Raw genomic sequence first — 12,084 nt, 5'->3', positions numbered from 1 at the left:
ACTAGTCTAGTTGAGTAAAAAGTAAGCGAGTGACTTTATATTTAGTATGTAATTGTCTTGACATCTTTTATTACTTAGTGGGTATCAGTGCTGATTGAAGGGGACTGGCAGAAGTTCTACACTTTGAAAAAGTTGAGCAATTTTCATCTAATTGCACTATATATATATATATATATATATATATATATAATAAATTACTGATATATACATATCAGTAATATTAATACTTATCAATTAATAGGGATTTCTTGAGTTTATGTGTAGGTATCTATACATTAATAAGTACATATGTAAATGAATGTATTAAGTAGCTAAGTGCTTTCTTAGAACAGTGCTTGACAGATAGTAAGGAGTCAATATGAATTAGTTATTATATGGACATATTAGTGTTATTGATATATTACTTCACTGTATGTTTATTAAATAACTAGAGGAAATTCCTGCTCTATTAGCTTTATTTATTTATTTACTTATTTATTTTTTATTAAATATAATTTGGTGTCAAATTGGTTTCCATACAACACCTAGTGCTCATCCCAACAGGTGCCTGCTTGTCAGTATGAACTTTTGATGCTGGTATTGCCCATCTCAAAAGAGAGCATGTGGCTGAGAACCGTTAAATGCTGAAAGGTCACCAATTCTCTCAGCACTAAATGTTAATTTTGACATCATCTTGCCAGGGAAAGGAAGAAAGCGATACAGATACCTGAAGTAAAGAACCAGAAAGAATGATCCTGCAAAACTGACATCTATTTTATATTATCAACTAACTTTTCTTTCTCCTTTGGCTGAAGTTTAGACTCTTTGCTAATTGTGTCGGTTGGCTTTATTGTAAAACAAATCACTTTCTTTTTCATCGTGACTAACAGGGAGTCATGATTTAATATGTGTTAATTACAGGGATACAAGTATTATTCAGCCTATTCCTTTTTATAACAAAAGTGTCGAGTGAAACTGGTAGGCAGCTTCTGATGTGCTTTCCAATGAACTCCACCTCCTGGTATTCACACTTTTGTGTAATCCCTTTGAGTGCGAGCTGGACCTAATGACTTGCTTCTAATAAACAGAACATGGATAAATGGATGGACTATCACTTCTGGGTTTGGATTGCTAGCATTCTCTTTCTTGAACTCTCTCTTGCTACTGCCATATTGTGAGCTGCTCTGTGGAGACACCTACGTGGCAAGGAACTGAAGGAAATGTCCAGCTCATGAGACTCGATGCCTGAGTCCAACAACCTGCTGAGATCTGAATCCTGAAACCACGTAAGTGTGCTGGGAAGTGAATCTTTCTGATTAGGTCTTGGGATGACTGAAGTCTTCCTTGAGTGATGCGCAGAGTACTTCCCTAAGACATGCCTGTGTTCTTGGTCCAGAGAAACTGTGAGATACTAGTAAATGCTGTTTTAAGCCCTAACATTTTGGGGTAATGTGTTACACAGTAATACATAACTAAAACAATGGATACACTGAAAAGCCAAATATTTACTCAGTGAATTTGAGTTGTGGAGCTATGCAATTTGGTTAATTTGATGCCAATTATTGGAGATATTTATAAAATGTCTCTTAAGAGTTAAAAAGAATTAGGGGTGCCTGGGTGGCTCAGTCAGTTAAGCATCTGAATCTTGATTTTGGCTCAGGTCATGATTTCATGGTTCCTGAGTTTGAGCCCAGTGTTAGACTCTGTGCTGACAGCAGGAGTCTCCTTAGGATCCTCTCTCTCCTTCTCTCCCTGCCCCTTGCTGCTTGCGTGAGCTCTCTCTCAATCTTTCTCTCTCTCTCAGAATAAATAAATACACTTTAAAAACAGAATTATACAATATTATTACCATACATTATTTTTCTAATAATTTTTCCTCCTCCCATTCCACATCCAGCCTGAGCTACATGATCTATTTATTTCACACACATACCTATGATATTAGAATATTTCCTTATGCATAATTACTCACTAGCCAAATGACAAAAATAAAGCAATTTGACAAAAATGCTTTGTGTGTAATAGCTCTAGGCCATATCATGTCAAGGAACGTAAAATATAGCATTTATTTGTAATACATTTATTACCCATGAAAAACGTTACTTCCCATGGGGTATTCTTGGCAGAGCGCTTCTTTGAGATGCTCTGCCTGGATTATACCAGTCAGGATGCGTCACATCATACAAGAGAATGAGGATTGTCCCTGTCAAGTGCAATGTGCCAGACGGAAATTGTCAAATAAAATTTTCTTCAAGCTTACATGATACACATTTTTCCGTGCTTACCCTCACCCTATGTAATTTGTAATTCAAAAGGCATATCGTAGGCAGGCAGAATTCTGAAAACAAATATGATTAAAGATATTGTGTCAGATATATGTGCCGTAAGTTAGCCATATTTTCTTCCTACAACTTTGGGCTAATGTATCCAGATGAGGAAGTATGTAAGGAAAGTCAGGCTGAAGTTTATGGAGTCAACTTACTTTGCCAGACAAACTAGATGAAACTGAGTGGTGTTTCTTCTAGTTTCACTTTATTCCAGGTCTAACAATGGTTTTTGCGCAAGTTTGACGGCTCATGTTTGAAGTTTTTCAGTTAAAGTGTTGTAGTTTTCATCTTCTGATGAGTATAGCTGATTCTAAATAATTTAGCTGTTAGCTTAAGGGCAGTTTTGGGATGGTACAGATTCTTTTCTTCTGGGTCTGTATTTAGGGCACTCTAATTAAGCGTTTCAACCCAAAGCAGAAGGGTAGCTTAGGTTATTCTGCAGTTTGGCTTACTGGCTGATAAAGAGGGTCAGTGGAGGAGGAAGTTGGATTTAAGAAAAAAAACATCTAATTTCAATGATCCATATTAGCTTGGGTCCTGTTAACAAAGAAATCACATTACTTGGTTTTAAATTTCAACTCCTGCTGGATCAGTACAACTGGCCAAAATACAATAGAAAAAAAATTATTCACGAGGATGAGAATTTACCCTAATGATAACTGTTTTGTTGTTCTGTCATTAAATGTTATAAATACTCTTTTAACATTATTGTTATGGACAATTGGATAAACATCGCCTGTTAAGTCATGAGTCAAATTTACTAACTTTCCGGGTATCTGCTGGTCTGTTTAGAGAGAAATTGATCTTGATTATCTGTTATTTGCTCAGATTACTTGTAATCAGCCAGGTGTAGCAAGTATTTCTGCATCCAGACACATGTAATCTTAAGAAAGTCTGTTCTTTGTTCAGACGTTTCTACTGGTGGTTGTTCTCAGGAGCCTTGAAGAAATCATTCTTTTCAACAGTACATAAAAGATAAAACACATGCTTTAAGTTGGCAGTGATGGGAGAGAATGGTCGATTATTTTTATATATTTAACTTCAGAGGTATTACCCTATTATAAAGTCACCTAAATAAAAACTCTTTATTCTTTCAAGAATAAAAATAAATCTATAGTATGCTTTCTTGTTTTATAAATTAAGGTGTGGTTTGAAAAATAAAACTCTAAGACAAAAGTGTGCACAGGATACTGGATTATCTTTCAACTCCTTAGAGGGAAAGAAAAAACATGTCAGTCAGTCAGGAAGATTGTCCTGAGGATATTTGCAAAATCTGTCATAGATATGAATGGTTGGATCAGGGAAAATTCTTCTTTATTAACTTTTGTGTGAGAATGGCTATAATCTCATGGATTAATATTGTTCTATGTATTTAATTTTCAGAGAAATATATTCATTATTACAAAACATTATTTATTATAGAACAAAGTAGAAAATTAATTTGTCTAAGAAAGCTATAATTTCTCCAATCAAATATTAACCTTTAATCCTCTGGTTATTTATTACATACCTTCCAGATAAACACACACATAATTTTTGAGCCAAGATGGTATTGAGGATTATGCTATTTTGCCCTGATTTTAACTTGCTTTTTGATTAAATATTATTTTGCTAACACATTTCTTTTCAAGGAATTAGTATTTCAGTATATGGATATACCATAATCTGTTTACCCAGTTGACGTTGCTGACCATTATAGTCTCTTGTTAAGGAAACCTGAAATAAACTTCCCTATTCATAACATTTTTGAGCCCTTGTCAAATTCTTTCTTTAGGATACATTCCTAAAGGTAGAATTTCAGGATTAATGGTATGCATTTTAAATGTTTTGATATACTCTCAATTTATTTTATCAGCTGAAAATTTCTGATACCTTTAAAGGACATTTTCAGGATCCTTCTTATTTGATCATTTTGCACTTTATAATATAAATAACTCTAGTTTCACATGCCAATGTGTGTCTTGGGTGACCATTAGAGGTCATCTAGGAAACTAAATATCCCACCTGCAACTCAAATTTTTCAGTCAGGAGTTGACCTTTATGTAAATCAAAGAGAAAAATAATCTTGAGTTCATGCTTGCTAACTCTAATAACATTAAATATTAAAGTCAAATCTCTTTCTTCCACACCATCACCTGCTTTAAGAAAATGACTTTATATTTGTGGAAGACTCAACAGCATTTGATGGTATTTTCTTTGTGTTTGAGAAGTAGGCTGTGGCCGTTTGTTGGGCACGTGTTTCCTTTTCACAACCTTCCTTTGGTATATTTTGCTCTTTTATACTTACTTGAAATAGTTTATGTCAAATAGTGGATCTAAGAAATTTTGGAGTCAAAATGCCTGGTGTAAAGTATTTTGACCCTGTTTTATTAAAGGGGCAAGTATTTTTACTACTGTATTCTTCCCACCCCTCTATTATGATGTAGGTTATGTATGGATGTGCCAGACTTTGTTTAGCAAATTTGTATTTTTTTGTTAATACATTTTCATCTTGATGGATGAGTCATCATCATTGTCATTCTTGAAGGCTTTGGTTTTACACTTCTTAACCATTAGCACTGGTCTAAGTACGTGAGAATTATTTCTTTCTATGCTCTACTATTCTCTACATAGGGTAAATAAGGCAGAAAAGATTTTAAAAAGCCCCAAAGTACACATAGTACAAATTGAAAAAAAATTTGGTCTAAAAATCTTCTATGGTTACTTTGCTGATCAACTGGAGGGGACAAACACCATCTAAATATATGCATGTTCTGGGTAGGGATAGAAGTTTGTGTTGTGAACATTTAGCTAGCTACCCACACATCAAGGAAGTTGTCACACTGATCAGGTGAACCTCCTAATTTCTTCTGTCACCTGTTTTTATTTTATTATCTATATCTATCTCATAGTATATAACACATGCTGTGATATATAATATAAGAGCAATTATATACAATTTCATTATGGTTACATTTTTGTAACTCACATACGTGTATACCTTTTTTTAAATTAAAGGCTCATCACAGTTCGTGGCAAGCTAAGCTCTTCACCCTCTTTCAGTATATCGTGTTGAAGGAATTCCTTGATAATCTTTTAAAATTTGAAGTCCTATTAAAACACACACAATAAAATCTCGTGATGGAAGCATTCAACTTCTCACTTCCTAATTCATATTCCATTCTACTCCCATACAATTTTTAAAAACCACAGAGTATCACCTGGCAATAATCTCTTGGAAGTTCTGTCATCATGGAAAAATGCCCTCGGTTTGGGTGGAGGCCGTGATAAAAAGGACATTCAGTTTCAGGGTGCCCAGATAACTTTCTAGCTAAATTAGCTGCTCATTGAAAACCGCTCCTTGTATAATCTCATTTTCTCACTTATGCCTTTGTGCTGACAATGTCATAAATACTATGAGTGTTCTTCAAGGTTCTCAAACTTTTTGTTCTTAGGATCCCTTTAGACTCTTAAAAATTGAGGCCCCAATGCACTTTTGTCTATGTGATTTTTTGTATATTCTATGTCTAGAGATTTTTTGTATATTCAAACTTAAAACTGAAGAAACTTTTGAAAGATGTATTGATTATTTAAAAATAACAAACTCTTTGCATGGTAACAGAAATAACATTTTAATGACGAATAATCTTATTTTCTAAAACTAAAAATAAAGAACTTAAGCAAGAAGTCTGGCATTGCTTTATATTTTTGCAAGTTTCTCTAATGTCTGGCTTAATAGAAGACAGCTGGATTCTTCTATCTGCTTCTGCATTCAATCTGTTGTGACATCACAGGTCATATAGCCTCTGGAAAACTTCACTGTATGCTCATGAGAGAATAAGAATAAAAAGGCAAATAATGTTTTCGTATTATTATGAAAATAGTTTTGACCTCACGGTCTCCCTGCAAAGGTCTTGAGGACCCCCAGGAGTTCTCAGATCACACTTTGTGAAACACCGTGCTAGATTATAAAAATATGGGTGCCCTTATACATCTTTATTGCAGAATAAAAACATTTATGGGAACTACTATTGCAGAGTGGTATTGGAGTGTTACAGGCTAGATTTAAAGAGCAGCTCTGCCGTTGAGTTGCTTTGTTATCTTGGGAGCATTAAACTTCAAAACCTCAGTTTTCTCTCGTGACACACAAGTATAATAATGTTTACCTCAGGGGATTATTTTTAAGGATTGGCATTCCTAGTTACAATCTCTTGCAGTTTTAGTTATTATAAAGTTATTATTGAGAACCTGGTGAACTCCAGGTGGATTGACAAAGAACCTTTTCTGGTCTTGCAAAGTGGAGAACCCGGCTCTGTATTGTGTATTGTGGTAAAATCAGAAAACGAATGGCGAAAAGATGTTGTTATATCTGTATATAAGATTAGTGCTGCTGCCAATAGTATTATCCCTGTGTTTGAGTGAAGACACTGATGCCCCCAGAGGTCAGGTCGCTTGGGCAAGGCCAATGCCAACAGAAGTGGAATGGAAATCTGTGAGTTCACCCATAGAGTCCACATCCCTAACCAGTACATCCACAGCCTCTCTGGGTAGTATTTTGATTGTCATACTCCAAATTAGTCAAATCTGGAGTTTGATTCTTCTGATATTCTGAGTGCGTCTTACATGATGGAAAAGTTATTACAATTTACACCCATCGTTAAGTTAATCATGGGACCATTGCTATAAAATAACAGGTGCCTAATGTGAATTTCTTCTTGTACTCAGTCAGTGCTTCGTGCACTTAGGGATATTACCGTATTCACGCTAGGTATCATTGCTTTTCTCTGCATCTTGTTTGACTTTGTCAGAATTTCATGTTACTCATTGTGTAGATGTCTTATGATGTTCATTCTATAGAGCTTCTCACTCTTGACTGTGTAAGGAATATTTTTCAGCATGATTACTATCCAACTGAAATGTGTTTTTAAAACTTTTCAAGAAAGAGAACTTTATTACTTTAAATAAAGAGCACTCTCATTTGTTGGATTTCATGAATGAAACATTTCAAACATTTTCTCTTCACTCAATTTAATTAGTCTTTAACTGTACTGGACCATCCAATGTATCAGTGATGTCATTCTTCAAAGCAATTGAAATTAGAGTAATAAGTTTGATTTGGTTTTCTCCAACACATCTTTGATGCAAAAATTATGTTCTCATATTTATGTAATAATTATATAGCTGATTTAGATCTCAATGTCAGAGGATAAGATTAATCTTTTCTGATGAGTGTCCTTTCTTTCATCAGCGAAGGAACCTCTGTATAAAGCTGGGCTGCTAATATTCATTGTTTTTCTTGGATAAAACTATGTGGCACAATTTAGGTGATATGTGCAATTTAATTTGTGTTAATAAGGGTCAGCATTGCCATCTGGACTATAAAATAAGGCTGCCTCTTGAGGAAAGAAATGATCTAATTTCTAAACTCATTATTAGAGTTTCCTTTTAACAACATTTATTTAATTATGATACTGAAGGGAAATTTCATTCTCTGAGAGTCGCTTTAAAAAAATATTTCATAATGTTGGCCCAACTGCTATGAAGTCACATGGTTTCAGCAGTTTGAAGAAAGCTCTGAATGAAGTGTGAGAAGGTAGAGATTGATCGTAGTTCCTATGTTTGTGGCTCCTATTTCTCTAAAAATTTCTGGCTCTCTTTGCCACCCCATCTCCTGTAAGCATTTTGTTTTTAATCTCTTTTTAACCCTTAACTGTGTAAGTCTTGCCTCTCCAGGGTTTCTCAGAGATCAAAGGCATCAACATCTTTCTTCCTCTATACTAATTCTCTCTCAAGCAGACACCCCCCTACCAGGCTGAGTTTATCAGGCTTCCAGATCATTTGTTGTGTGTTTCCATTTCCCTCTTCTGCACCCTTTCCTGCCCTACTCCCAGGGCATTTCTATCTATGCTAGCTATTAAGAATCAGATTCCTTTTGTGTCAGATTAAGTTAAAACCCCATTTAATAAGGTAGTTGTTTTTTAAAAAATATTGCAGCTGGAGGTACAATTCATTGTTGTTTGAAACAATAATCCTCCTGATGGCTCCCAAATTAATCAGGTGACACAAAATTTTTTGTATCAGCTCTCATAACTTGGTAGAATGATTATATATCATTTTCATACTTCTGGGGATTGTTAAACCAAACGTGTTTTTAAATAATTTCAGACATAAGTGATTTTGAATAGAGTAGATCTAAATATTCAGTTTAGAGACACATTGGAAAAACTCCCTCTGATGATTTGGTTTACATATTGGTGATTGGTTTTAATTCTAATTAATTATTTTAGCCCCAGACTAGATAATAAGGAAGAAAACACAAATTGTAGTAGACAAGAGACAGTGGGGGATTAACAGCATTGTTGGTGTCTTGAAAGGATTGCTCAATTTACACCTGGAAAAATGACTAAGATTTTAAAAATCTGTTTTCCCAGGGATAGCAAGAAGAGCTGCTTTTAAAAGAGCCACATTGAAGGCAGGGATTTTAGGATTTCTCCATTGAAATCCCAGGGGGGATAAAGGGCCCTAAGCACAGTTCTCTAAAAGCTGTAGTGCAGTTACAAAAATCATGTTTAACACAGAATCCCATGTATGAGGTTCAATGTCTTTAGTGATTACAATTTCAAACTGTTTATACTGTCAGATGAATACATTTTGCCATAAGGTGGTATACCACATTTTTCTTTTAGGTTCCCCTTGAACTTGCCCTGATAGCAAAGGTCTATAATAGGAAGGAAATCAGAATCGTCACATAAAGACTGAATGGCTCAAGAAGCAATTGTAGTCAGTGTACTTCTGGATTCATAAACTTGTATCTTTTGAGATACAAGGATGTTCCAAGGGGTCCTCTCCTCATCTCCAGTCCAGATTTGTATTGAGAGGATCCTTGAAGGAAACACTGACTCTTTTTATGGAGGCAGACAGGGGGAATATCTATTGTTTGGTCATCAGGTAATCCACTCTTTCAATCAGCAGCCAGCTAGTGAGCATCCCCTGTCTGCCAGGCATTCTCCTAGTGCTGGAAGATAAAGTAATGCATGACAAACACTATCACCCTCTTCTTTTGGCTTAGTTGAGGTGAATGGCTGCATGACGGAAGAAAGACAATACATTGAAGTAATTTCAACAAGCAGTAAAGGTAGTTTTGAAAGTAAAACAGAGCAACAGGATAGAGATTGACTGAGGAGACTACTGTATTGAGATTTCAGGGAAGGTCTTTTCCTGAGAAGATGATTTTTGATGTAAGACTGGCCTGGAGATAGAATTGAACCTGCATGGATGTGGGGCTTGATTCCAAGCAGAGACAGCAGCATGAGCAAAGGCTCTGTGGCAACAGCCAGTTGTGTTTAAAAACAGGCAGTATGGTTGTAGCGCAGGGAGTGAGACTGAATATTGTAGGAACTGAAGTCACAGAAGAGGGCAGGCCATGTAGAGCCTTTCAGACCATGCTAAGGATTTTATTTTATTCCAAGTAATTGGGGGGGGGGGTTAAGCAGGAGACTAATATAATACGATGTATATTTTTTTAAAAAAGATGATTACCCCATCTGCTCTGAGGATTATGGATTGTAGAAAAGAGACTGTATTGGCAATTTAATATATTATTTTTAATCTTCATTATGTACTGATGAAGGAGATATTACTATGGTTTTCACATAAAAAATGAAAAAAAAACTTAGAGAGGAAACATGTGCCAATTCACACAGCTTGTAAGTCAGAGAGCCAGGACTTGCAATCCATTCTATTTCTAAAGTCCCTGCTCTTCTTCAAAGATGCACAGTTAAGGGCGCCTGGGTGGCTCAGTCAGGTAAGCATCTGACTTTGGCTCAGGTCATGATCTCCTGGATCACGTGTTCAAACCCTGCGTCGGGCTTTGTACTGGCAGCTCAGAGCCTGGAGCCTGCTTCTGTTCTGTGTCTCCTTCCCTGCTCCTCCTCTGCTTGTGCTGTCTCTCTCTCTCTCAAAAATAAAGAAACATTAAAAAATTAACAAAAAAGATGCACAGTTAAGATAATATAGTGAGAAACCACTGAGGAAAATGAATTTGCACAGTTGCTATGTCAGAAAAGTTTCCTAAGTAGAATTATTTTATTGTTGTGTAACATGCATTCAGAAGAAAAGGGCACCATCATCGGTTCACAGCTCAAGGAAGTGTGACAGAATGAACACACCTGTGTCTCCATCACCTGCTCGGGAAGCTTCTTGTCCCTCTTCACAGGTGCCAGCACTCCACAAAGGTAACCATTATTCTTATTTCTGGCACCAGAGATTGGTCTTGTCTGGCTTTAAACTTTACATATAAGGAATCATTATTCTTTGCTGTCGGGCCCTTTTGATCAACACTGTGTTCTCGATTTTTACCTGTGAGGTTGCATATGGCAGCAGTCTGTTCTTTGTTGAATATTATTCCATTGTATGCATGCAGCACAACTTATTCATCCCCCTATACGTGAACATTTGGGTTGTTTCCAGTTTCTGGCTTTTAACAATTTTGTTGCTATGAACATTCTTGTAGATAGCTTTTGGTGAACATATATGTGCGTCTTTGGGGGGATTATAATTAGGAGGAATTTTTCAGGGTTAAGGTGAAGATTCACCTCTAGTCAAAGGAAAGATGGAGTAGTCTGTACCGGTTCACATGAATCTATTTCACACATCTCTGCTGAATCTGCTGTTCAGTGATGTCACATTAGTACTTAAAACTGGCCATCAGAGTTTCCCAACTATATTGGGAAATATAGTTTCCCAAGTTTGTTTGTTTGTTTGTTTGTTTTTTTCTTTCTTTCTTTCTTTCTTTCTTCTTTCTTTCTTTCTTCTTTTCTTTTCTTTTCCATTCTTTTCTTTTTTTTTTTTTTTTACCAGTTTACAAATTTATGCTAGCATCAACAATAGTAGTTCATTTGGTCTATGTTTTCACCAACATTTGCTACCTTGGTTTTAATTTTAGTCATTCTGGTGGGGATGTAGTGGGATTTCATTTTGAGTTTAATTGGTATTTGGAAAAAGTCTATTCAAAATGGCATGCTACCTGCATTTGTGAACCCAGACATAATTTTTTTTAAGAGTTTATTTTTAAGCAATCTCCACACCCAATGTGGGGCTCAAACCCATAACCCTGATATCAAGAGTTTCACCCTCCACTGACTGAGCCAGCCAGGCACCTCCCCCCCACCCCCCGACCCAGACATAATTTCTGTGGGCAGATGTTTCTTAGTGGAGAGAGGACCAGTTGAACAAATTAAATTACCTACCTAAAACTCACACTATAGAGGAAATTCTTTTTTTCTGTAGAAGGTTAGAAATGCTTCTAAAGTTTAGATGGTTTTTGGTCAATTTAAAGACATTTGAAACTTTATTTAAAACTTTCTCAACACTGCTTTCAATTATAAACTTATCAATTAATTTTGATATCAAATGAAATTTATCAATACCTGTAAATTACAAAATGACATTGTGTAACATCAGCATAAAGGATGAATTTCCTCTCATCTCCTACTTGCATGGTCCAGTGGGATGACAGAGGGCATGAAGCCACTGTAAACTATTAGCTTTAACACCACATCAGCTTCTTCATGGAGTTTTTTGAGGGAGGGGAGAACTTTCCAGCCTGTATCACTGCTGCAAGCAGCCTTCTAACTGGTGATTTGTGGTGATTGCTCTGGCCGCTCCAGCTTTATCTAAGTTACATGTTCTTTCACATCAGGCAACTGACTGATGGTAGCAGTGATTTGGATTTGAAAAATTAAGAACTCTTTTATACTAAAACAGCATTTGTGATTGTATTTGAAAATGACCTACCTAT

At 35.8% G+C, this 12,084-nt stretch overlaps 1 long non-coding RNA gene across 7 annotated transcripts in view; it reads left to right on the top strand.

Annotated features, from left to right (window-relative positions):
- Positions 1-12,084, top strand: part of LOC123382920 — a 169,007-nt gene that overhangs the window by 118,749 nt on the left and 38,174 nt on the right. For all 7 annotated transcript variants that reach the window (XR_006592091.1, XR_006592093.1, XR_006592090.1 and 4 more), the window contains 2 exons: positions 681-1,265; positions 10,396-10,519. This is a non-coding gene — a long non-coding RNA (uncharacterized LOC123382920). The remainder of the gene's footprint in view (positions 1-680; positions 1,266-10,395; positions 10,520-12,084) is intronic.

Source organism: Felis catus, chromosome F1 (assembly GCF_018350175.1).
Source record: "Felis catus isolate Fca126 chromosome F1, F.catus_Fca126_mat1.0, whole genome shotgun sequence".
NCBI classification, from domain to species: domain Eukaryota; kingdom Metazoa; phylum Chordata; class Mammalia; order Carnivora; family Felidae; genus Felis; species Felis catus.
This window is presented reverse-complemented; position numbering and strand designations above follow the sequence as displayed.